Source organism: Puma concolor, chromosome B1 (genome assembly GCF_028749965.1).
Source record: "Puma concolor isolate L17-30 chromosome B1, mPumCon1.1.hap2, whole genome shotgun sequence".
Lineage (NCBI taxonomy): Eukaryota > Metazoa > Chordata > Mammalia > Carnivora > Felidae > Puma > Puma concolor.
In genome coordinates this window covers 95,240,225-95,264,413 of record NC_141670.1, presented here as the reverse complement: position 1 = coordinate 95,264,413, position 24,189 = coordinate 95,240,225, and the positions used below count along the sequence as shown (strand labels likewise).

General features: G+C 34.6%; 1 long non-coding RNA gene across 1 annotated transcript; it reads right to left on the bottom strand.

Moving 5' to 3' along the window:
* Positions 1-1,518: 1,518 nt before the first annotated feature.
* LOC147581764 (uncharacterized) lies at positions 1,519-21,908 on the bottom strand. Its single transcript, XR_015249752.1, has 4 exons — positions 21,795-21,908; positions 19,993-20,157; positions 19,311-19,499; positions 1,519-2,094 (listed from the first exon to the last, which is right to left on the bottom strand). It is a non-coding gene; the product is annotated as an uncharacterized LOC147581764 (long non-coding RNA).
* Positions 21,909-24,189: the final 2,281 nt, after the last annotated feature.

Below are 24,189 nucleotides of genomic sequence, written 5' to 3'. Positions count from 1 at the left end.
CTGACAGTGCAGAGCCTGGAGCCTGCTTCAGATTCTGTGCCTTCCTCTCTCTCTGCCCCTCCCCCACTCCTGCTGTCTGTCTCTCAAAAATAAATAAAAACATTAAAAGTTTTAAAATAAATACATAGGTACATATGTATGCATGTATATATGTATGTATGTATGTATGGTACATATATATGAATGTACATATATATATGCATGCATACATATATACATTCATATATATATGAATTCCAGTGTATCAGGGGAAAAACCAAAATTAAATTATAGTGTTTTTCCTGAAAAAAATTACCTGTTGCCATTATTTGCAGTTTTAGAAGCAAGATGTTGGAGTTTATAGAGTAATGTTTGCATATTTATAAGCATGAAATGTTAAAAAATGGAATTGTAATTTTTGCTTTTATAAAGGAATTGTATTTATCTATTCATTTCTTGGAAGAAGTTCGCCTCTTTTTACACAGTATAGTTTATTGTAGGCAGTAGTAATGGTACATATAATGATCAATTATATTTCATTATCCCTCTTTGTTTATATTTTCATGAAAATTGAAATATGCAATTGTGAGAATTAGGTATGTATGGCGTATGGTATTCAATAAAGAGAGAACAAATACCTTTTTAAATTACTCACCCATGACTTTTGCAGCTCTGCTTTATGAATACATTTATAAATCAATGGTCTTATTTCTTAAGATGATGAATAGCAAATGTTTACTTAAGCCCTGGGCTATTTACCAACACATACATCAAAAGTTAGGCATTAAACAATTATAGAATATGACTTTCATAACTGCACAAACCAGAGAACCATTTCTTTACTGCTGATATGCAAATTGCAAGGAAAAGTATAAAAATTTATGAATTTCAAAAATAGTAATCACTTTTAGTTTATTTTGAATCTTTGAAAACATGTTTTTAAAACACTTATAAATTTATATGTACTTGTTTAAGCCAAAATACAGTTAGTTTTATTTTACACTTGGATATTAACAATATTCTGAAAGGTTCCAAAATTTTTTATTGTCTCATGGACAGTTTTATCTCTTGATTAAATTAACCAGTGTTCCTCTAGTCTTGTTTACTCAATTAACTTGATTAACAGGCCTATTTATATTGATAATACAAAGATAAAACTTCAGTTTAGTTTGTGGCTGTCTGAAATAACTTAAACTCTGCATATGTGCATTTTATTGTGTAGATATCACATTACATAAATTGTAGGATTATGTGGTACTTAGATGTGAGACTGAACCATCATAACTCTAAAAATTAAACAATAATTTTTTTTTTTTTTAATTTTTTTTTTCAACGTTTATTTATTTTTGGGACAGAGAGAGACAGAGCATGAACGGGGGAGGGGCAGAGAGAGAGGGAGACACAGAATCGGAAACAGGCTCCAGGCTCTGAGCCATCAGCCCAGAGCCCGATGCGGGGCTCGAACTCACGGACCGTGAGATCGTGACCTGGCTGAAGTCGGACGCTTAACCGACTGCGCCACCCAGGCGCCCCTAAACAATAATTTTAATGCCAATGCATTAGATTGGTTTTATATATTAAAAGAATTCAACACATATTCATTAAGTGTCTTTTATGTAATGATATTTTTCTACCACAGTCATGAATAAAAGTTATTTTGCTCCAAAGTTATTGGAGCTCACAGTCAAGTAGAATTGAAATAAATATGGTGGATTAAATTTTCTTTCAAATTCTGTCACTCCTTCCCATGGAGAGACAAAGTGCCTATTTCTTTGTCCTTGACTCTGGTTAGGCCCTGTGACTTGTTTGGCCCAAGAGAATGCAGGGCAAGTGCCATGGTGTAACTTCTGGTACTGCATCATAAGATATCTGTAGTTTCTATCTTTGCTGTTAGGGGTAACCCTTCTTGGAACCCAGCTGCATAGCTGGGAGAAAGCCTATCCAAAGGAGAGGTGTGGGTTAAAAGACCACAGGGACACTCCAGAAGAAAGACCCTGAGCTCCTGACAGGTGCCGGTTTTGTAGGAGTCACCTTAAATGTTCCATATAGTTGAGCCTCCAGATGAATGCAGTTCTAGCCAATACCACATAAAACAAAACAGCCTCTTGTCAGCACCTAGAATCATAAGAAATGATGAATAGTTATGCCATGTTAAGCCATAACATTTTGGGGTGCAAAGGAAAGTTCAAAACCGAAGGCATGTTAAAAGTTTTAAATTATGTTTGTTAGAAGATGAAAAGTAAGTGCTAATTGTAAGCATAATAATGTCTTTTATCCCAATGAAGTTTGAAAAGAAGTTAAAATAAATTATACTCACAGCTTCATGTTTTTCACAAGAAAACCAGAAACAGCTGCTGAAAATAATTTTGCACTTGTAATACATTCATTTATATTATTGTTAGTTTACATTAATGGAAATATCCGAGAATTGGCACTTACCTGAGGTTGGGACAAGCAGACAGGTGACAAATGTGCTAATGAAAGTAGAACTAGCTGACTAGCTGCGATGCTCATTAAAAGTAGAGCCTGTCTAATTGATACAGAAATTTTCATTTTATTTTTTTTAGGTTTACTGTTTATTTTGAGACAGAGATGGCATGAGTTGGGGAGAGGCAGACAGAGAGGGAGAGAGAGAGAGAGAGAGAGAGAGAGAGAGAGAGAGAATCCCAAGCAGGGTCTGTGCTGCCAGTGCAGATCCCTATGTGGGGCTTGAACCAATGAAACCATGAGATCATGACCGGAGCCCAAACCAAGAATCAGACGCTTAACCGACTGAGCCACTCAGGCGCTCTGATACAGAAATTTTTGAAGTGAAATCTAATAAATTGATACATTGGTCAATATATATGTTTCTTGTGAGTTTAGCCGATAAAAACCACTACCAGTAAATTCAGAAGGTATTCCTAAAAATGAATTTATGCTCCTGTAGATCTCAGCTAGCCATAGGTCAGGAACTCCCAATCCTGCTGCCTAACAAAGGCATCTGGGGAATAATCAACAAGCCTGTCTAAATCCCACTGAGACCAATAGGTACAGAATTTCTCAGCATGGATTTTAAGCATAATTTCTTTTAAAGCACCCTCGTTAATTTTACATTGTAATCATAGTTATGAACTACTGCCCTAGTCAACTCTGATTCTGCCAAAACAGTGTTGCCCAGTGAATTACACTGAAGTATTGGGTCAGACTCTCTAAGAATCACCTCTCTTTATCATATTCTCAAATTATAAAATAATTCTTGTATAAAAAAAGATTTTGCTATGGTAATTCTGCATTGTTAACAGCCCCAAACGTGTAGCTTTTAGCACATGGCCTTTTGCTTTCTTGCTCACAAATCTGTATTATCTGTGGCTTTAAGGTGCCCTGTGGGGTCAGCTTGGATTTTCTCCAGACTGCAGGCCACAGGTTATGCCCGGGACTTCTCCACATATCTCTTAGTCTGTGACCCATGCTGCAAGGTCAATGGTTCTTTATGGCATAGATTTCTTATGATAGATGGCAGAAGAGAGAAAGGGCTGGTAGAACTTGCCATGTGTTTTAAGACTTATGCTCAGAAATGGTGCTCTGTCACTTTTGTCTGCATTCCACTGGACAAATAAGTTTCATGAACAAACTCAATGGTCTGTGAGGCAAGGGCATATACTCCATCTCAGGGAAGACATGGCAAGGAAAGAGAGTAGAGGGGTTTGGAATAAATACTGCTCCTTACCACAGCGCTCATGTATATACTAATAACACAGTGTACTTGGAGCATCTAGAAAAAGAATGGAGAAATAATTTTATTCTGCAAGTAGCTTTCGATAGCTGCAAGTAGTCTGTCGAGGCTACTGATGGCTTCTTTGTATTTTATTCCTTTTGCCTAAAGTGAACTTACTATTTAATGTTCGCCTGAAGGGAGAATATTTTGATTCATTTTCTCACTTGAATATGTGATCTTGAATAAGCTTTTATTTTATAATTTTCATGCTTTATGCTGACACTTCAATTGTAATGTAAAAAATGTGTTCTAGAAATCTTTTGGCATGATATTGAAGATTTTGAAAATGCAAATATCACTGAAATAAATGCAATAATAATTCATGTAATAGGTATTTAAAATTATGTCTTTTATAGATTCTATAGAAAAGTTTATTATATTGTAGTTTTCTATGTATTATTGTTCTACATAATTGTCAAAATTGTGAACAATCTCATGACATCCTCATGTAGAAAAGTGTATATAAAAAACATTACTGCCATATTTTTATTAGAGTGAAAAATGGCAGGCATATTTTTCTGTATTAAATTTTGAAAACAGGGAAATCAGAATTAAAGTCTGTTGAGAATGATTTTTTTAAATTATGTTAGAACTTGAATAGCTTATTTGTTCTACTGGCTAGATGTATACATTCCCTCTTTCAGTGTGCTATGAAGATACTGTGCTAAATCCTCTATTGATATTACTTTAAAGGTTCACCACCAAAACAAAGTATTAAACAAATTTTGCAGAAAAGAAAGAGACTTAGAGCTTAATTGCGAAATAAAATAGGGATTTATTAAATTCTAAGATCATTCAGTGAGATATTCTTTTTCTCTTTGAATTTAAACATAGTAACTACCACTGAAAGAAGAGTTCCATCAATTTCACCTTGATTCAGTTTTATCTATTTAGACCTACTGAAGATAACATGAAACTTAACATTTTAATTTCCAATTTCCTTGAAAAATGTATAATTCAGATATCAACAAAAGATAAAATAATTTGATATTGCCAACAAAGCACTTATTACCAATTATTACTGATGATCTACAACTAACTTCCAAGACATCACACCACATAAATTAACAAAAAGAACTATCTTAGGTGAACAGATTACCAGAACATTGTAGGAAACTAAAATTTTATGTGCATTTTAGTGGCCAAATTTTTCAATCTTGATTCTGATTTGGCAATTACTCTAAATTGAAATAGGAAATAAATTTAAGTAAACATTTATTCAATAAAGAATGTTAGAGGTTCCTGGGTGGCTCAGTTAAGCATCCAACTCTTGATTCCTCCTCAAGTAGTGATCTTGTGGTTGTGAGATCAACTGCTGAATCAGGCTCTGCACTGGGCCTAGAGCCTGCTTGAGATTTTGTCTCTCCCAATTCTTCTGTCCCTACCCTTCTCTCACTCTTGCTCTTTATCTCCAAAAAAAAATGTTAGCAGGTACAAAGAGTTCATTTTTATACAACGACAGATTTGGAATAACACAAAAATCTATACATCTATAACTAAACTATTGTTTGAGTTAAAACTTACGTTGAAAAGTAGACTGATAGCCAAAAAAAGATAATAGGGCATAATAAGTTCATGTACATGGATGAGCTAATGGCTTTTTTATAATTATGTCTTGCAATTACATAGCACATTACAGTGAATAAAGGATATTCATATACATTATTTTGAGGGTCATTTGGTAAGACCTCAAAATATCAAGGTAACACAGATTTGGTAGGGTTATTCCCATTTGATAAATCACCCATCTGGGTTAAAAAAGTTAAATAAATTATTCAAATTATACTATAATTAAGTGTGAGAGCCATGAATCTAAGCCAGACATCATGATGTAAGTAAAGCATTCTGTTTACTATTTTAAAGATACTAGACACATATTGGATATCTATAGTACATTGGTTTTGGTTTAGTTGTTGTTGTTGTTGTTGTTTTTAATCACGTAGCAATCCTACAGGACATTTATCTTTAAAAAAAAAAAATCAGAAAATGGAATTTCAGAACTTAAGTAACTTGTCAGTATTTGGTGAAAAGAATTTTAATTTGAAGCCATCTTGCTCTCTTCACTGTATCTTCCTTTGTGCCTAAGAAGATCCAGAGTTTAAAAATTATAAGAACATAAAATATGCAAACGGCAAGGTATAATGCAAACTTTTTCTTTGTTTTTGTCCTTTTATCTTTTCCTTCTTTTCTCATTTTTCTTCAATTTCCTTTTCATTTTTATTTTATATTTCTCTTTTCCTTCTTATATGTTCCATTTTTCTCATTTATTGGTAAAGCCATTTTAAAAATTAAATCTCCTGTAAGAACAGAATTGCTATGCTAAATAAGGAATAATCAGCGTTGACAAACCTCCCTTTCCTCCCTGAAGCAATCTCTGAAGTTTCCTTATAAACTACTGAAAATAAAAATGGTAAAAATGTCTGACAAAGAGACATGTTATATTTCAGTTGCTTCTCTATATAGCATAGCTGGGAAATACAGAAAATAAGCAAACGTCACAGACAGTAATTTAGCATACCATGAGTAGTAGATTTAGGGGCAAAGTGGGAACAAATTATTAAGAAAAGAGCATTAAAATACAGTTCCTAATAATTCCAAAAAGGACTTTAACATTGCATGGTTTAATTACAATAATTTAACAGATCAGAACAAATGGTCAGAGAAGGTGCCTTGCTAAAATCATATAGTAGAAGGGGCTCACAATAACCACCTTGACCTCAGTTTCAAGCACAGGTTTTAGATAAATGTTATTTATTTTTTTCAATATTTGTTGATTTTTGAGGGGGGGGGGGCAGAGTGAGAGGGGACAGAGGATCCAGAGACGGCTCTGTGCTGATAGCAGCGAGCCCGATGTGGGGCTCCAACTCACAAACCGAGATCATGACCTGAGCCAAAGTCAGACACTCAACCAACTGAGACACCCAGGGACCCCTATATAGATGTTATTTTAAAAAACTTCCTTATGTTGGGGTGCGTGGGTGACTGTTATGCATCAACTCTTGATTTTGGTTCAGGTCATGAGCTCATGGTGGTTTGTGAGTTCAAGCCACACGTCAGCCTCTGTGCTGACAGCAGAGCCTGCTTGATATTCTTTCTCCCTCTCTCTCTGCCCCTCCCTCACATATGCTTACTCTCATTCTAAAAAATAAACAATTAAAAAATAATAAAATAAAAAGCTTTCTTATGTCATATTATGAATATCAAAAAGTATTATATACAGATGCCACTGCAAAATTAAATGTCTATATTTAGATATTACATTGAGATTAAATGCGTATACCATTTCTAGGATCTTTTAAAAAAAATGTTTATTTATTGAGAGAGAGAGAGAGAGAGACAAAGAGAGAATGAGCGGGAGAGGGACAGAGAGAGAGAGAGGGAGAGAGAGAGAGAGAGAGAGAGAGAGAGAGAGAGAGAATCCCAGGCAGGCTCCACACTCAGCGTGGAGCCCAACACTGGGCTTGATCTCATGACTGTGAGATCATGACATGAGTTGGAATCAAGAGTTGGACGCTTAATTGACTGAGCCACCCAGGTGCCTCAAGACTACATGGCTATACCATTTCTAGGATCTTGAAGTCATCTGTCAGATTCTTTTTTCTAACTATTCAACAATCTCAGAGAAACTATGTAGGGAGTTAAATGTTTTAAGATCATTTTAAAAACTTGCCTAGAAGTTGCACCCATTATTTTTATCCATGTTTCCATGTTTTAGAACAAGTCACATGGATCCATCTGTTTGCGAGCAACCTGGGGAGTTTATGCTTCCTGACTCCTCATAGGAAAATAAATTGATTAGTGAACACATAGAACTAAGAAGTCAAGAAAAATGAGCACCTAGCTTTGATTGAGTGCCTCGATTAGGCACTCAACAAATAACTTTAGATAAAAAGGTTGAAAATAAAGGGATAAAAAAACTATGTACCATGCAAACACTAACAAAAGAAAAATGGAATAACTATATTAATCTAAGACAAGACACATTTCAGAACAATGAAAATTATCAGGGATGAAGAAGGGCAAAACATAATGATAAAGTGGCCAATTCTCTAAGAAGACAAAACAATCATAAATAGTTATGCATCTAACAACACAGCACCAAAATACATAAAGAAAAAAACTGATAAAACTGATGAGAGAAATAGACAAGCTCACTTTATAGTTGGAGACTTCAAAATGATTATGCCAGCAACATATACATCAAGTAAGTAGACAATTAGTAAGGCTATAGATGCCCTGAACAGCACTATCAATCCATTTGTTTTAATTGACATTTTACAAAATACTCCTGGAAAAAAGGAGCAGAGTGCACATTGTTCTCAAGCTTCACCCAGATATACCACATTTAGAATGATGAAACACACACTAAAAATTTTTAAAGTTATAGAAATTTTACAAAGTATGCTCTCAGACTATAATAGAATTAAACATAAATTAATGATAAAGAGAAGAAATTATCAAATACTTGAAGATTGAACTTCAGATGTTTAACACATGAGCCAAAGATGTCTCAAGACATATTAAAAAATAAATTTAAACCAAATAAATATTAAAATGCAACTTATCCAAATTTGTTGAATGCAGCTAAAGCAACACTTAGAGAAAAACTTATTGCATTAAATGCATATATTATAAATGAATAAAGACCTAAAATCAATAACATAAGCTTCTACTTTAGGAAACTAGAAAAATAACAGATTAACTTGAAGCAAACAGAAGAAAATTAAAATGAAGTAAGCAGAAAGAAAATAAATGAGAATTAGGGCACGTGGGTGGCTCAGTTGTTGAGCGTCATACTTTGGTTCAGGTCATGATCTCTTGTTCATGGGTTCAAGCCCCGCATGGGGCTGACAGTTCAGAACCCAGAGCCTGCTTTGGAGTCTGTGTCTCCCTCTCTCTCTGCCCCTCCCCTACTCACATTCTGTCAAAAAATAAAATAAAATGTTCAAATTTTTTTTTAATAAAATTAAAATTGGTTCTTTGAAAAAAATAGGTAATATTGATGAACTTCCAGATGGGCTAATTTAAACAAAAAAGGAGCAAAGACACAAACTACCAATTTAAGAAATGAAGCAGGGTTCATCACTACTGACACTCATGAACATTGAAAGGATAATAAAGGAACAGTTCCTGTGAACTTCATAGCTTAGATGAAACGTACCAATTCCTTGAAAGACAGGAACTACAAAAAATGACTCAGAGAAATCGATTACCTGAATAACTATATGCCTACTAAAATAATGGAATCCATAATTTCAAAATTACTAAAAAGCAAATAAAGCAAGGTTGAGGGATACAAGGTCCATATACAAAATTTAAGTGCATTCCTATATATCTGCAGTGAGTGCTGATGAGGTATGAATGTCATTTTATCTGTGTAGTATTCCTCCTGAAAACTTGTAATCATTAGAAAAAATATCAGACAAAACCCAATTGAGAAAAATTCTACCAAGTCCCTGACTAGTAGTCCTCAAAACTGTAAAGATCGTCAAAAGTAAAAAATGTCTGAGAAACTGTCCCAAACCAAAAGAGTCTAACAGTCTAAAATTCTAAGAGCCTAGAAGTTTAGGAGTCTAAAAAGTTTGCCAAAATAAAAAGTGTGTTACCTAATGAATCTATATGTTCCTGTTCTTCTTATCTAAAGGTAAAATTGCATTTTGATTTTCTGCTAATAGCCATTCCAAGAATTGCATCCTGTTTAGTTGACTGCTCTCTTTGCAAGGAACTGTTCTGTGTCCTTAGCTCATAGCCATTGGTTGTGCTCTTATTTGATACTGACAGACTACACTAGAATTGTGATTTTACTTGTTAAATTACTAATGTATTGTTACTGCTCCTGAGGAGTCCTGCTGTGCTTGTCTAGTACATTGAACCTTCTGTTTAATGACACGTGTATGAATGGAATCTGAAGTCATTACCTTCCCTTGGGTATTATGGCCATTACTGCTGTCCATACCCGCCTAGTGCATTTCTGGGGTACTTTCTGTTCTTACCCTCTGCCTTCTCCTATTGTTGTTCTTCAGTAAAATCACCCAGATTATACCTCTGTCTCTATACATATGCATATATGTACACATATACTTACACATGTGTTTATATTTCTGTTTATAATCTTATGTCTTTAATTTTAAAGGTATTTTTGAGATTGTGATTCTAAATGTGTCACAATTATTAATGTAATCTTATTTCAACACTTTCCACATTATATTCATTGAGAGGTATTCTTTGATATAAATTTTTATTTTTATTAACTTGCCCAAATCATCTATATTTCTTTACCTAAACAGTTTATGAAAGTTTTGACAGATAAAACTTATCTTTATTGGCTGCCAACTGTCTATACTGTCACCCAGCATATTTTCAGATCTAAAGATCCAAAAAACAAACTTCTGATTGTCATGAACCTCTGCCAAAGAGAACTTTGTGAAATAAAAGAGAAAATGATGCTGGGATGTCATTCTCATGTTGAAGACTGTCTTTTCCTTGCAGTCTTTGAAAAGAGTTCTACAGTTGAAACATAGTATCTGTCACTTTTCCAGGATAAGGAGAAAGCAGGGAAGAGTACATGGGTTGTATAACCATCACTTCTGCTATACAATAGATTAGAAAACCTAGACAACTTTGTTAGTCTTCTGGTTAAGAAACACTTGAGAATCTCATATATAGTACATTGACCAGAATAATAAATGTACATGAATTAAATTCTGATGTAGTTCTTTCAGAGATATATGTTTAGCTATTAACTAACAATAATATAAAAGAAATACTTTTCTTCCAGAGAGATGACACTGTATTTTACCTGATTAGCTGAAAGAATAATATTTGAGAACTGTTCTATAAGGGTTGATATGTCTCTTATACCACCAGAATTTATGAATGAGGATATGGTCTATGTAATGATTTTGAATGTATTTGGATTTGAACAAGAATATTCACAGTATATTAATTCATTCATCAAATGTTATTGATGGCTTATTATGTGTCCAGTACTTTGTTAGGCTTTAATGGACTGCTATGTGAACAAGACAGATATGGCCTCTGCCCTCAAGTATACCACATCATATGCATTTATATGCAGTAAATATATTAAGACTAAGAAAGGAAACAAATGTATAAATGAGATAGAATGCTGAGATAGAGAAAATCAAGATGGATGGGCTTTTCTCATTGAGGAAACTAGAGAAAGTCCATGCTATATGAAAAGTATTAAGGATGAGAATAAGATAACCATGAATAATAATAATAATAATAATAATAATAATAATAGATCATTATAGACTTACTGGCATGATTGAAAGTTGTTCATCCCTGTTTACATAACTTCTAAGATGACCAAGTTTGAAGCAGTACTGTCCTTGAAATTCTAGTGGCTACTGACATTTATTTATTCTGCTTCCTGAAGTATATTGGTCAAAATTATGGCTAACGTTGAAGTTGTTGTGAAGATATTTTTTTATTAATATTTTCTACAGAAATTATTTGCCCCGTCAGAAGCACACACCGTAGAAGGAATTATTTTCTAACGAATCCTTAAATACTAGGATACTTATCACAGGCATCGGAATTCAAACTTGTAATTTTGCTGCCATTGCTTAGAGGAAAATGGCTCAGGTAAAATAACCTACCATTAGACATCAACTAAGGTTTTGTTGCTTGATCATTGTATTTTAGTTTTACTTAGTTATTAGCTTTACATCCATTTTCTTTTTGATGGGGTAAGTTTAATTCTTTGAATCCAAAAATATAGTCATAGAGAAACATCTCGTCTTTCTGTATTTTGATTGTTGCCTGCTAATTCCACAGATAATCTAGAGCTGTATAAAGTCTGACTTTCAATAAGAATAATCAGGATACTTGTCTCCAAAGAAAAAAACAACAATGATTTCCTGTGCTGTGTCATGTCTCTCTTCTGATGATGATTAAAGTATAGGAAAAGAGTTTTCAGTATCTATCAGTAAAATCACAACTGACTGAGGAACTCACCAAAGATTTTATCAGAATGAATTACAGGAAGCTATACCAGTCTAAGTTGATGTGTACAGTCAGTAGTAACAAAGTAACTACTGAATAGTGGGTCACATCACACATGGCCTAAGTATTATTTCAATATTCTTTATTTAGTATTCTCCACTAGTGTGATGTTCCTTTTTGCTTGTTTGAAATATCAGAAAAGTGTAAAGTTTTGAAGAATGTTAGAATTAGTCATTCTGAGTTTTTTTCTAAAAAATCTTTAATTTTAATGGGAATTATTTAATACATTGTACACACTCTTTTTTTTTAAATGTTTATTTATTTTTGAGACAGAGAGAGACAGAGCATGAACAGGGGAGGGGCAGAGAAAGAGGGAGACACAGAATCTGAAACAGGCTCCAGGCTCTGAGCTGTCAGCACAGAGCCCGATGCGGGGCTGGAACTCACAGACCACCGTGAGATCATGACCTGAGCCGAAGTCGGACGCTTAACCGACTGAGCCACCCAGGCTCCCCTATTGTACACAGATAGTCTTAACTTTAGGGCGGTCTTGTGTATAATTCTTTGTTAGACTTTGACTAAACTTCAAGGGCAGACAATTTATTGAGATATGACAAAAGTGCAATTTAAAACATCATTAATATCGGGCACCTAGGTGGCTCAGTTGATTATGCATCTGACTCTTGATTTCCTCTCAGGGCATGATCTCACAGTGAGTTCGAGCGTTTCAATGGGCTCTGCAATCGTGGTGTGGAGCCTGCTTGGGATTCTCTCTTTCTTTCTCTCTCCCTGCCCCTCCCCCATCTGCTCTCTCTAAATAATAAGTAAATAAATTAAATTAATGAGTAAAGAAAAAATGTTAAATATCATATGCACTGAATTCTGACATTTCAACTAAATCTTACAAAGTTTAAAGAGTCTGGACTATTATTATTTTATTTCTATTCACATGATAGAAACCAAATGTGTTCAAATCTTTGTTTTCTGTTGAAGTACATTTTCTGATGGTTAAAGGCTGCTGTCAGTATAAATTTTAACAACTTAGGCAACTCTGTTCCAAAGTGTAGTTTCTTATGTTGTATACTTTTTGAATAGCAAAAGATTTGAATAGTTTCTTATGTTGTATACTTTTTGGATAGCAAAAATTTCCAAAATCTCCCTCTCTAACACACGTGCATGCACACAAACACACACACGTGTGTGTGTGTGTGTGTGTGTGTGTGTGTGTGTGTGTGTGTGTGTGTTAGGGAGAGAGAGTGAGAAAAGGAAGAGAGTGAGGGAGGGAGGAAGGGATAAAGAATATGAGAGAATGAGAGAGATTTTGAGAGAGAACCCTGTTCCCATTCTTTTCCTGGTTTGTAAAATTCTCTGCAGTGGGTTGTAGTTTCATAAGTTCTTCACTTAATGAACCTGCTGGATTTGGGGATTCATTGGACAATAGTGCTATTCTAAGTGCTCCAGAGAATTGGGACTTTCAGATACCACATCGTTTCATCCAGACTACAATATTTATTTTTTCATCTAGGTCCTCTGAAATGGATATAGTTCTAGTTGAAAATGTTTTGGGAAGTTGCTAATTACAATTTCTTGTATTTGACCATAGAGACTTCAAAGACCTCTACTGTTTCCTCCTGGACTCTGCATGATTAGATATGTCACTGCTTTGATTGGCAAACCACCATTATTTGAAGGTTGGATTATCCCAAGTCTTAAACAACTACATCATTATGAGTCTGATACTGGTTAGTAGAAGATGCTGTGTTCAAAAAAGTCATTCAGGGAACCCATGGTTCTTCAGTTAGGAGCTCTGCTAACTTCTATGACATGATCCTCTCCTACATTTAACCTAAAATGGTGGAAAGTAAGAGTCCATGTGTCTCTTGTAGGTTTCCATTAGCTAAGCCTGGAAGTGGTAGATATCATTTCTGCTGACATTTCATTTGCACAATTTGGTCATATGAGGTCACCAAACTGCAAGAATGATTGGGAAATGCACTTTGTGCATGTGTGTGTGTGTGTCCAAATACAGAAAGAAACTGAGAATGTTAAATATGTAATAATCTCTGACTCAGAGTTGACTAACACCTCATAAACTTTACCATATCTGAGTAACTTTAACCTTAACAAATACTGCGTATAGTTAGATTCAGAGAGATTAATAGGAGACATACATCTCGTCCATGCTATATCTACAAGAGATTAATTGTAACTGCTTTTAAAGAAAGATCACGTCGAAAAAGAATAACCGTATTTATATTAAATTTCATTTTTGGCATTTTCTAGCATTTTCATGTTTCATCAGCATTCGTCTCATAAAGTTCATCGTGTTCATTTGCTTCTTCCACTTTCTGTAAAGCCTCTTCTTCCAGGTTTCACTTCATCCCTGTCCTGTGATTCAGAGTCTAGCCCTTTCTTAGCCCTTTGTTTATGTTCAGGTGCCCTTTTTATCAGTAAATGGGAGAAATTTTGCATTTTTCTACTCACATTGACATATTATGCACAGTGATTTTGTCTTTCTAAAAGCTGTTTCTGTCTCTTCCATTTTCTTTCATTTCTTCTGCCAACAGTTAATTCTTTACATTTGCATATCCATTTCAGTCATTGGTTTTGAAGCTACCAGTTTTGTCATAAAAATAAAACTGACTACTTCATGTTCATCACGAAGAGTGCATACACATACGCATGCACATACATAATTAACACACATATGTGCACAATTGAATGACATAAACATTCTGGGGTCCAATATTAGATATATTGTCTCTGAAGTTTTTATAATACTTCATAACACTAACTCAATATTTATATTTTTCTCAGCCTTGAAACTTTTGGTATATTTGGCTTTATTTTGACCATTTTTGGCATATAAAATATCAGTGAAAACATTCTTTAAGAACGCAGTAGTTATTTCTTTAAGAAAACAATATACTCAGGCTTTATCTTTCTTATGGGATATAAACCTAATAACTTCTAAGAAATATTTTCAAATGACTGTCTTTTCTAAGATACATCTGGAATTACTGCCAAATATTCCATGAAGACATTTGGGTCAGTGTTGGCAAACATATTTATTTATAGATAATTTTAAACAAAGAAATGACTTCTCTCAAAAAATCTTTGATGTCCACAGAATTCACTTTCATAGTAATTATTCTGGAGGAGTGAAAAAGCCAACTGATATTTAGGCCTTGCAGGCTTTAAAACACAAGTTTCCCCTAGATATATATGAACCACATCTCCATACTTAATCTCCAGATTTTGAAAAAAAAAACATCTTTTCAGAAACAGCAACATGTGTGAGTGAACCTCCTGACATCATCCACCAACTGCTTGAAGTATTCTAATAAATAATGTGACTGTTGTCACAATTAGGGTATGAAATTGTTACTGTTCAGATAGTTGCTATTGGAAATAGTGTTGTGCTTCAGTTTCCAGCAGTTAAAACATTGGAGGGAAAGAGTTGTTCATGTCTTGAAAAATTGTTCCAGCTGATGTAGTATATAGAAAATCTTTGTACTTGGAGAGTCTGGGTGGCTCAGTCAGTTGAGCAACTGACTGTTCATTTTGGCTCAGGTCATGATCTCAGGGTCATGGGATTGAGCCCCCATCAGTCTCCGCACTGAGCATGGAGCCTGCTTAAGAATCTCTCTCTCTCTCTCTCTCTCTCTCTGCCTCTGCCCCGGGCCCTTATTTGAGCAACCTCTCTCTCTCGCTCTAAAATAAAATTTATTTTTTTTAAAAAAAACATTCTCTCTAAAAAAACAAAAAAAGAAAATCCATGTAGTTGATGGTCTGTATCACTTTCCACTTAATGGTCAATTGATAATAAGATATTGAAATCACATGGGTGTGAAATCAAGTGTGCACACACACATAACCCTCAACTTTTAATGTGAAATATATCCTTACAAAATATGACATTGACAACATCTCAGTAACAAGAGCCCTTTCAGGGAAAATCCAAGATGTATTCATGACTGGAGGCCCCTTGTGGGGAGAGGGAAAGGAGATCCGTAGGAAAAGGAATGGAGTGGTGAAGGGAAGATAAACCACGCTCAAGCTAGGGCCTTGACTGTTTCAGCAATGTATCACTGACTTGTGTGAATACAGGGAAATCATGTGGGTGAAGTTTACTGATACTGAGAGCTAGAAAATTAGGCAGCACTGATAATAAATGTGGTTACTGAGATTGAGAGAATTTAACTGTTTTGCCCAAAGTCTTACTCATAATCAGTTGGAGAGAAGGAGTTAGAATTCATCTCTCCTCATGTGTATTTCATTGTCCTTTCCATGATATCATCTTATAGGTGTTATGAAGTTTAGTTGTGTATGGGATAACACATTTCAATCATAACATTTAAAATCCATTTCAACTCTTAAGATTTTTATAATAGTATTTGACATAATTATGTTTTAATACTGCCATTGACAAGTGATCGCATGTGGTACAAAATATAGAATAAAGGTAAGTAAATTTCACTTTTTATCATTCTGCGTGGGCTATACATGAGCTAGGCAGTCATACTGTATGGTTGTTATAGTAATTAAAAATCTAATAAAATTATGTATTTATTCCATTAAAAAAGTACACCAGGAAAACTATTCATAAATCCAGCTTCCAGGAACCCTGTGTATATTGACTTGAATGACAAGCATCATACTGTCAGCAGAACAGAGTTACAAGAGATAGACACTGTGAAATCCTGTAAACAACTCCTGTCACACAACGCTGAATTTTGAAACATTTTAACATTTATTCACTATGGTGGGAAATTATCAGAATGCAGTCTGGCACAATTACCAGCAGGAGATAATCCAAGAATCAAAACTTTAGCATTTGACCTCATATGAAAGTGCAGTGTTATGAGTTGTATTGATTATTTTAATCCCATGTCACACTAGAAATATTGTTAAAGCTCTATGATCAGTCTTTGATTGCCATTTGCCTTGTAGCAGAGGAAAACTGCAGTTGATCTATCAATAAAACTAGACCTAGAAATATGTTATACATTCAAATTTAATAAATGGAGTAATGATTTAAAAAACATCCATGATCATATTTCATGATATCATTTCCATAGCAATTGGTTTAGGTACATGCCAAGTTAGATTGTGTTTATATTTTCACATTGAAAAATTACTAGTCATGAGATCATCAAACAGATATTAACTTATATTTTGCAATTTGGAAAAAAAAAACACAACCTAAACTTTTAATGCTTGTTCAAACTGCTTTATGAAGAAACACATTGTACATAATATTGATATAGGTCAGTGATGACCCCTAGGTGGCTGAAACTTATATACTTAAAGGATAACAACACAACTAACAAAACAAAAGCAGTAAAATCCACATTTGAAATTACCAATGTGTTGTAATTGGGAAGATAAAGGAAACTCTATATAGTTTTGGATAAAACTGTGTTCCCCCAAAACTCATAGATTGCAGCTCTAACCTCCAATGTGATGGTATTTGGTGATAGGGCCTTTATGGAGATAATTAAGATTCAATTAGATGGTAAGATTGAGGCCCTAATCTGATAGGACTCGTGTCCTTATAAAAAAAGAATGAGACATCACAGCTCACTGGCTTTCCACAAATGCACAGAGGAAAGGCTATGTGAGGACATAGCAAGAGATAGTCATTTGCAAGTCAGGAAGAGAAATCTTACCAGAAACTTTCTAGCATCTGGATCAGAGACCTCCAGCTTCCAGAACTGTGAGAAAATAAATTTCTGTTATTTAAGCCACTCAGTGTGTGGTACTTTGTTATGGCTGCCCCAGCAGACTAATACATATGTGTATGACAAAAACTATGTTTTCAATGCTCATATTACTTATGGAACAAATAAAAATTCATTATACAAGAATTACATTAATTAGCCAAAAGCTTTGGTATACTGCATACTATCGTGTTGCATCGCTCGAGTATAACCTCAGATATATTATAATCTCATATAAGAATATTAGAAAACACTGCAGAAATTGTTGAAGAAATTACCAAACATGCAAGTAGAAAAGTAGAAAATGTATACTTATTATCTCTATAAATTAGGTCAAAATGAACACATAAAAACATGTAGCTATGTAAATTATCTCCATATAGGTTTCCAAAAACACATACTTAAAAGTTATATAATTATGTAGATGTTGGATCCAATGAGAAGACAAAATGACTCTTTGATTACTAAAGAACAGTTACAGTTCAAAGGCCATTCATGACAAATATGATTATAGGATGATTTCATTAAATTTTTGGTTTTGATGTCCATCTAGATTGTAAATTTTTTCCAAATACCATGTTTTAAACTTTATCACACGTGTGGAGAAATAAATGACTTGCCATAAAATTATTTTTTGTCTTTGTTATCAGTGTATTTTGAAGTTTTATAAGATAGCCAATTATAAAGCAAAACAACATCATTGAGATAAAAACAATACTGTTATAGATTACTAGTAGTTAATATTACAGAAAGGATCAGAAAGCCACAAAATTATTATTTCAAATTACATTTGAAATTAGAAAAAAATAGAACTGAATTTGGAAATTAAAATGGGATTGGGAAATTTAGGGCCAGAAGTGTCCAGATCTATCTATTTATCTAGCATCTATCTATCTATCTATCTACCTATCTATCTATCTATCTATCTATCTATCTATCTAGTGTCTGTCATCTATCATGTTTCTATATTTATGTATTTCTTCAAATTGTGTGCATTAAGCATAATATTGAACACAAAATTATGCATAATGTTTTTTATTAAACTCATATGGTCATTTGGTATATCTTGTATTTGTTTTATTGGTCCAGTGTCTGGTCACATACAAAGATTTAATGAGAGTCAGATAGTTTTTTAGGTAATATTGTCCATTTATTTTTTTTAGACATTTCAAAAAATTTTTAATGTTTTTATTTATTTTTGACAGAGAGAGAGAGAGAGAGAGAGAGAGAGAGAGAGAGAATGAGTGGGGGAGGGGCAGAGAGAGAGGGAGACACAGAATTCGAAGCAGGCTGCAGGCTGGAGCTGTCAGCACAGAGCCTGATGCGGGGCTCAAACTCACGGACTGCGAGATCATGACCTGAACCGAAGTCGGACGCTCAACCGACTGAGCCACCCAGGTGCCCCTGTCCATTTATTTTTAATGTATTCAGAAAATATATTAAACTAATTCCATGTGCCAGGCAAAGTGTAACTTGGGAGATAGAGAACAAAGCACCCATGCTTTCTTCTCTCATGTAGCTTTCTCTCTAATGAGACAGACTGGCATTAATCAAGTGATCTCACACAGGCAAGTATATATTGAAAATTTAAATTAATGTTAGGAAGGAAAACTACAACTACTGAAATCTAGTCATGCAAAGTGAAATATATAGCCTATTTATTTTTCTGAAAATTTACAAAATGTTATATTTTGATTTATTTCAAGTGCAATTTCTCTTGATGATTAATAGAATTTTATTCTTTACTAACTTTACTATTCAAAACAATACTTAAGATTTTTTTTTTTTGCTTTTTGTAAATAACTCCTTAAGAGCATTATCAGCCTGAAAGTATTTAATTAATTTCCAATTATGCCTAAGTTACCATTAAGGTGACTTACCTTAGTAAGTTAAAACCACTGTGTGATTTCTAATAAGTATCTTAAAATAATTGTGTTGCAAGCATATATCCGAAGCCATAAAATATTGGTCTTTGATGCTAATATAAAAATACATTAAAATTCTACTGAGGACTTTTTATTCCATTTTAATCTCTTTCAGATGTTCATGTGGCTTCATTTTCTGTGTGTCTAGAAAGAAAAATTCTTAAGATTAATGCACCAGAAAATATGATTTGCTGTTGACACAACAGTTACTGATAAACCAATTACACAGTAAAGAAAGCATAAATTGTACTACATAATCACTTTATAGGCAGAAATTGAAGATGATATTTGTATTAAAAACCTCACACATAAGCTCAACTATATATTACTATCATTTAGATAAGTGAATCTAAGTGATATTTTTGTTGATTAATCAATATAATTTAAATAAAAGTAAATTTACTGTTATTCTCAGTTTTTCATATTAAGAAAAGTACAGGTCTACTTAAAATAGAACTGTAATAGTCCTTTTAATCTTAATGAAAATTTCATGTCATTTTCCAAAAGCTTTGATAAATTTATTCACTATTGGCTAAATTTTTCTGGTTAATAGGAATGCGAGTTAACTACAACTGCTCATTTCAACCCAGATTTCACAGTAGAAATAAGGAAAGACATTTGCCTCCTAGGTACTTACCAATTTCATTAGAAGTGATGGATTTTTTGTAGTATAGAGATTCTTAGGCAATGAAAAATACTGATTGCTTCTTGTTTCTAATATAGCAATAGTTCATGTCTTGGAACTAGTTCCATTGTCAAAGTGAATAATATTTTAATATGTTTAGGTATGGCCTTATTCTTCCTGAAAGAAAAATGGAATGGCTCTTGACATTAAGGGAGTTTGTTATCAGTCACTTGAGTGGTATTGATGCCAAACATTTCTGATGATGCGTTTGAGTTTCATGTAAGATTCTGGAAAAGAAAATTAGAGGCTAATATGTGTGCACTATATCTCTTTCTTTAGGTGGTTTGTGTAAGCAAGGAAGCCTTTATTCTAGCAAGCAGGAAGCCTTTATTCTATTCTATTCTAGCAAGCCTTTATTCCAACAAGCAGGAAGGCTTGTTGGAAAATGAGCCTTATCAGAAACTACATTTGAAATTATATTGTTTTTGCAAAGCTGCTTTGTAAATATTTGTGTTAGAGCTCTAGAAATTCTTCTGATGTAATAACCAAGCTCTTGGTTCCTTAAGCCTTCATAAACTGTAACTCCTAGATAGCATCAGAATCACCAAATAGATTTTTGCCAAGTATAGCTGTACCCTTTAAGAAATTAAAACACATTGAAATCATGTTGCCATATTTATGGAGGTTATACTGTCTGCCCATACAATCATTTGTTAAATATTTAAAGAAACCACTGTGTGTTCTATACATTGGTAGATTTGGGGGATTATTGAAGTACAAGGCCTTCTTGTCAGGTTGGTGACACTATAATAGGGAAGGTGAAATTAAACACAGAGTTAACATGTATAAAATTCCTAAACATTGTATGATCCAATCATATTTCCTATTTTTGGAAAAATACACATCAAGGCAAGAACAATAGACTATTAAGAGACAAAAAGCAAGAGACAAAAGACTATTAAGTTGCAGCGTAGCCTGATGAAAGAAAGGAAAGGCTATGGATACTTAAGCAACTTGATAGCACCAAGAGACTTGTTTCTTCCTCCATACAAAATACCTCATACAAAAATTGGGGCACTTGGATGGCTCAGTAGGTTAAGTGACCAACTCTTGGTTTTGGCTCAGGTCAGGATCTCATGATTCATGAGTTTGAGCCTTGCATTGGGCTCTGCATTGGCACAGCAGAGCCTGCTTGGGATTCTCTCCCTTCCTCTCTCTGCCCTTCCTCCCCCCACCTCTCAAAATAAATAATAAATAAACATTTTTAAAAAATAAACAAATTAACTCTGTGAGAACAGCATAGTTGTGCTATTGGTTCAGATGATGGAAATTATAGTAACTAGTTAATAAATGTGCTCCTATTTTTTGTTACTAAACAAGAGAAATGAACATAGAGAAATAAACACATGTCATTAATTACATGATAAACAAATGAGATGTGTCTGAGTGTACAGAAAACATTAAAGGAACAGTGATAAAAATATGCAAAACATATGAATCAGTAAAATCAGTAATTTTAAAATAGGCAATGGAAAGTGAACTGTTCTGGGATATTAATAGAATGAATATCTAAGTCATTCTCACAGTTTACAGTTTTCAAAATATTAAAAAATGCACATGCAATAAAACAAAACTTGGAAGTGCATGTATGAATATTGAGTGTAACAATGCATTTAAAAATTCTTATCATAAAGGCTATTGGTTCAAAACTGTTAACAGTATAAAATTAAGAAAACAAATATAATTGGGTATATAAAACTTACATTTGAATAATTATCTGGGCATTCGAAATTAATATGAAGCAGTGTTCTTACCATTAAGAAAATGAATTGTCTAATCCAGGATTACAGGACTGGGGTGAAATTCAACAGTGTCAAAATAGTAGTAATGAATGTGGTCTAAAGAATAACTGCATATGTAGGATTTCTTCAGAGTTCTCCCAAATGAAAAGAAAGCTTGGGTATAAGTAACCTCCCATTGGTCAACCATTAGATGAGGAAGCAGATATTTTCAGATGAAAGTATTTTCAGAGACACTGCTGAGAGCAGTCAGCAGTCAGCATTCCCAGAAGATGGGAGAATGAGTGAGTATTGGAAGAGGGAGATTCTGCATGGTATACTACAATATCCACTACCGTCAACCACTTGTGCCACACGGATCCACTGACTTATTAGCTTAAGTTCATCCCATGTGGGATATGCTTCTCCAGGACTTGTCAAAGAAAAAAAAAATGCACAAAATGCATGCTAAAAATGGAAAGGAAGACTTTATTCAAGACTACTGCAAGAGACTTACAATTGGTGAGATTCAGCTCAACTCCACTGAAAGAAAAGAGGAGGAATTTTAAATGTTGGAGAGAGCCAAAGGAAAAGTACCGGAACACATCAGGGGAAGGTTGGTCACTGTAATTAGACCATCTGTGTTTGCTAATTGTCTTCAGCAAATGGTGTTGGAAAAACTGGCTGTAGACATGCAAAAGAATGAAACTGGACCACTTTCTTACACCGTACACAAAAATGAATTCAAAATGGATGAAAGACCTAAATGTGAGACAGGAGGAAGCCATCAAAATCCTAGATGAGAAAACAGACAACAACCTCTTTGACCTTGGCTGCAGCAACTTTTTACTTGACATGTCTCCAGAGGAGGTAAAACGCTTCTGCATGGTGAAGGAAACAATTAACAGAACTAAAAGGCAACCTTCAGAATGGGAGAAAATATTTGCAAATGACATATCCGATAAAGGGTTAGTGTCCAAAATCTAGAAAGAACTTATCAAAATCAACACCCCCCCAAAAAACATCCAGTGAAGAAATGGGTGGAAGACATGACTAGACACTTTTCCAAAGAAGACATCCAGATGGCTAACAGACACATGAAAAGATGCTAATTGTCCCTTTTCAAAGTTAGGCTCCTATCCACCCACAGAGACTGACTGATAACTGGAGCCCTATCTTTTCTTGATGATTACATTTCAAAGGGATGCCTCTCAGGTCTTTGAGAAAGACATTCCTGGATTGTAAAACTGACAGGAAGCTGGGAGATTTGCATCTCAAAGGGCAGCGAAATAATTTGCAATTTCAGATTTTCTAAAGTAAATACTCTAAGAAAAAGTAGGTCAGGGGCCTCTAGTCTGAAAGAAGCCTATCTAAAATTTAGTCAAGCTGGTGGGAGCGATAAGTCTGAACAGGTCAGACTCTAGTTGTAGTTTGCTGTAGGAGGAAAACTCCAAATAGGAAATTAATCTCCCAAAATTTAAGCCCTGTTCATAATTACACTTGCTGGCCACTTAATATCAAGATTAGACAGGAGAGTTCTAAAAGATAGCCAAGTAAACCACCTGGATGCCAGACATTGAAAGGGCGGGCCTACGCCAGCCGACTCCATCTTGTTCTGTGTCCTTCACCTTGACCACACCTCCTCCCCTTGAGTAACCCCCCCTCACCTGCCTAACAGGACTCGACCCTTCCCCAGCCAATCGGCTGAGGCCATAGCCATTACCTCACCAACTGCCCCCAGGCCCCAATAAAACCTTTGTCCTTTTGAAACTCGCTCTCTTTCCCTGGTATCTCACCGCTGCGTCGGTGCAGGTAGGGGATTGAGCTCGAGCTAGCTCGAATAAAGGCTCTTTGCTTTTGCATCGGACTCGGCTCCCTAGTGGTCTTTGGGGATCATGAATTCTGGGCATAACAACATTTTCTTCTCTCCCCGTTTTGTGTAACCCCAACCCTGTCTCCCACTGATGATAAATGCCAGTTACCTCTGCCAGGATGTGACTGTTTTCTTTGCCTAGTTGTCTCTTTACATAATAAGCTCCAAATGACTGGGTGGCAGCTGTAGCTTAAAGTTGACATTGCATCCCTTTTGGGAAGAGTGTCCTCCTGCCTGGGAACCTGAATCTCTACATGTATTGTGCCTAAATTTCTGGGGCAAGAAAACATACATTTCTTAAGTTGATTCCTGAAAGTAATGGTAAAACAATTCTACACTCAGTGCTTGGTTTCTAGGCCAGTGTATTCTATTTATAGAGGGAAATAGCACTATTTGATTATTGTTAGTTTAAAGTATATAGCACGTTTTGGGAGATGATGCCATATTCTTGCAGAGTTGGGCTCTGTAAAATGACATCCTGTTAGACCTTTAAAAAGGCCTTTCCATCTCTCTATTAGGCTGGTAACAGAATGGACACTAAATGATAAGCTCAGTGAG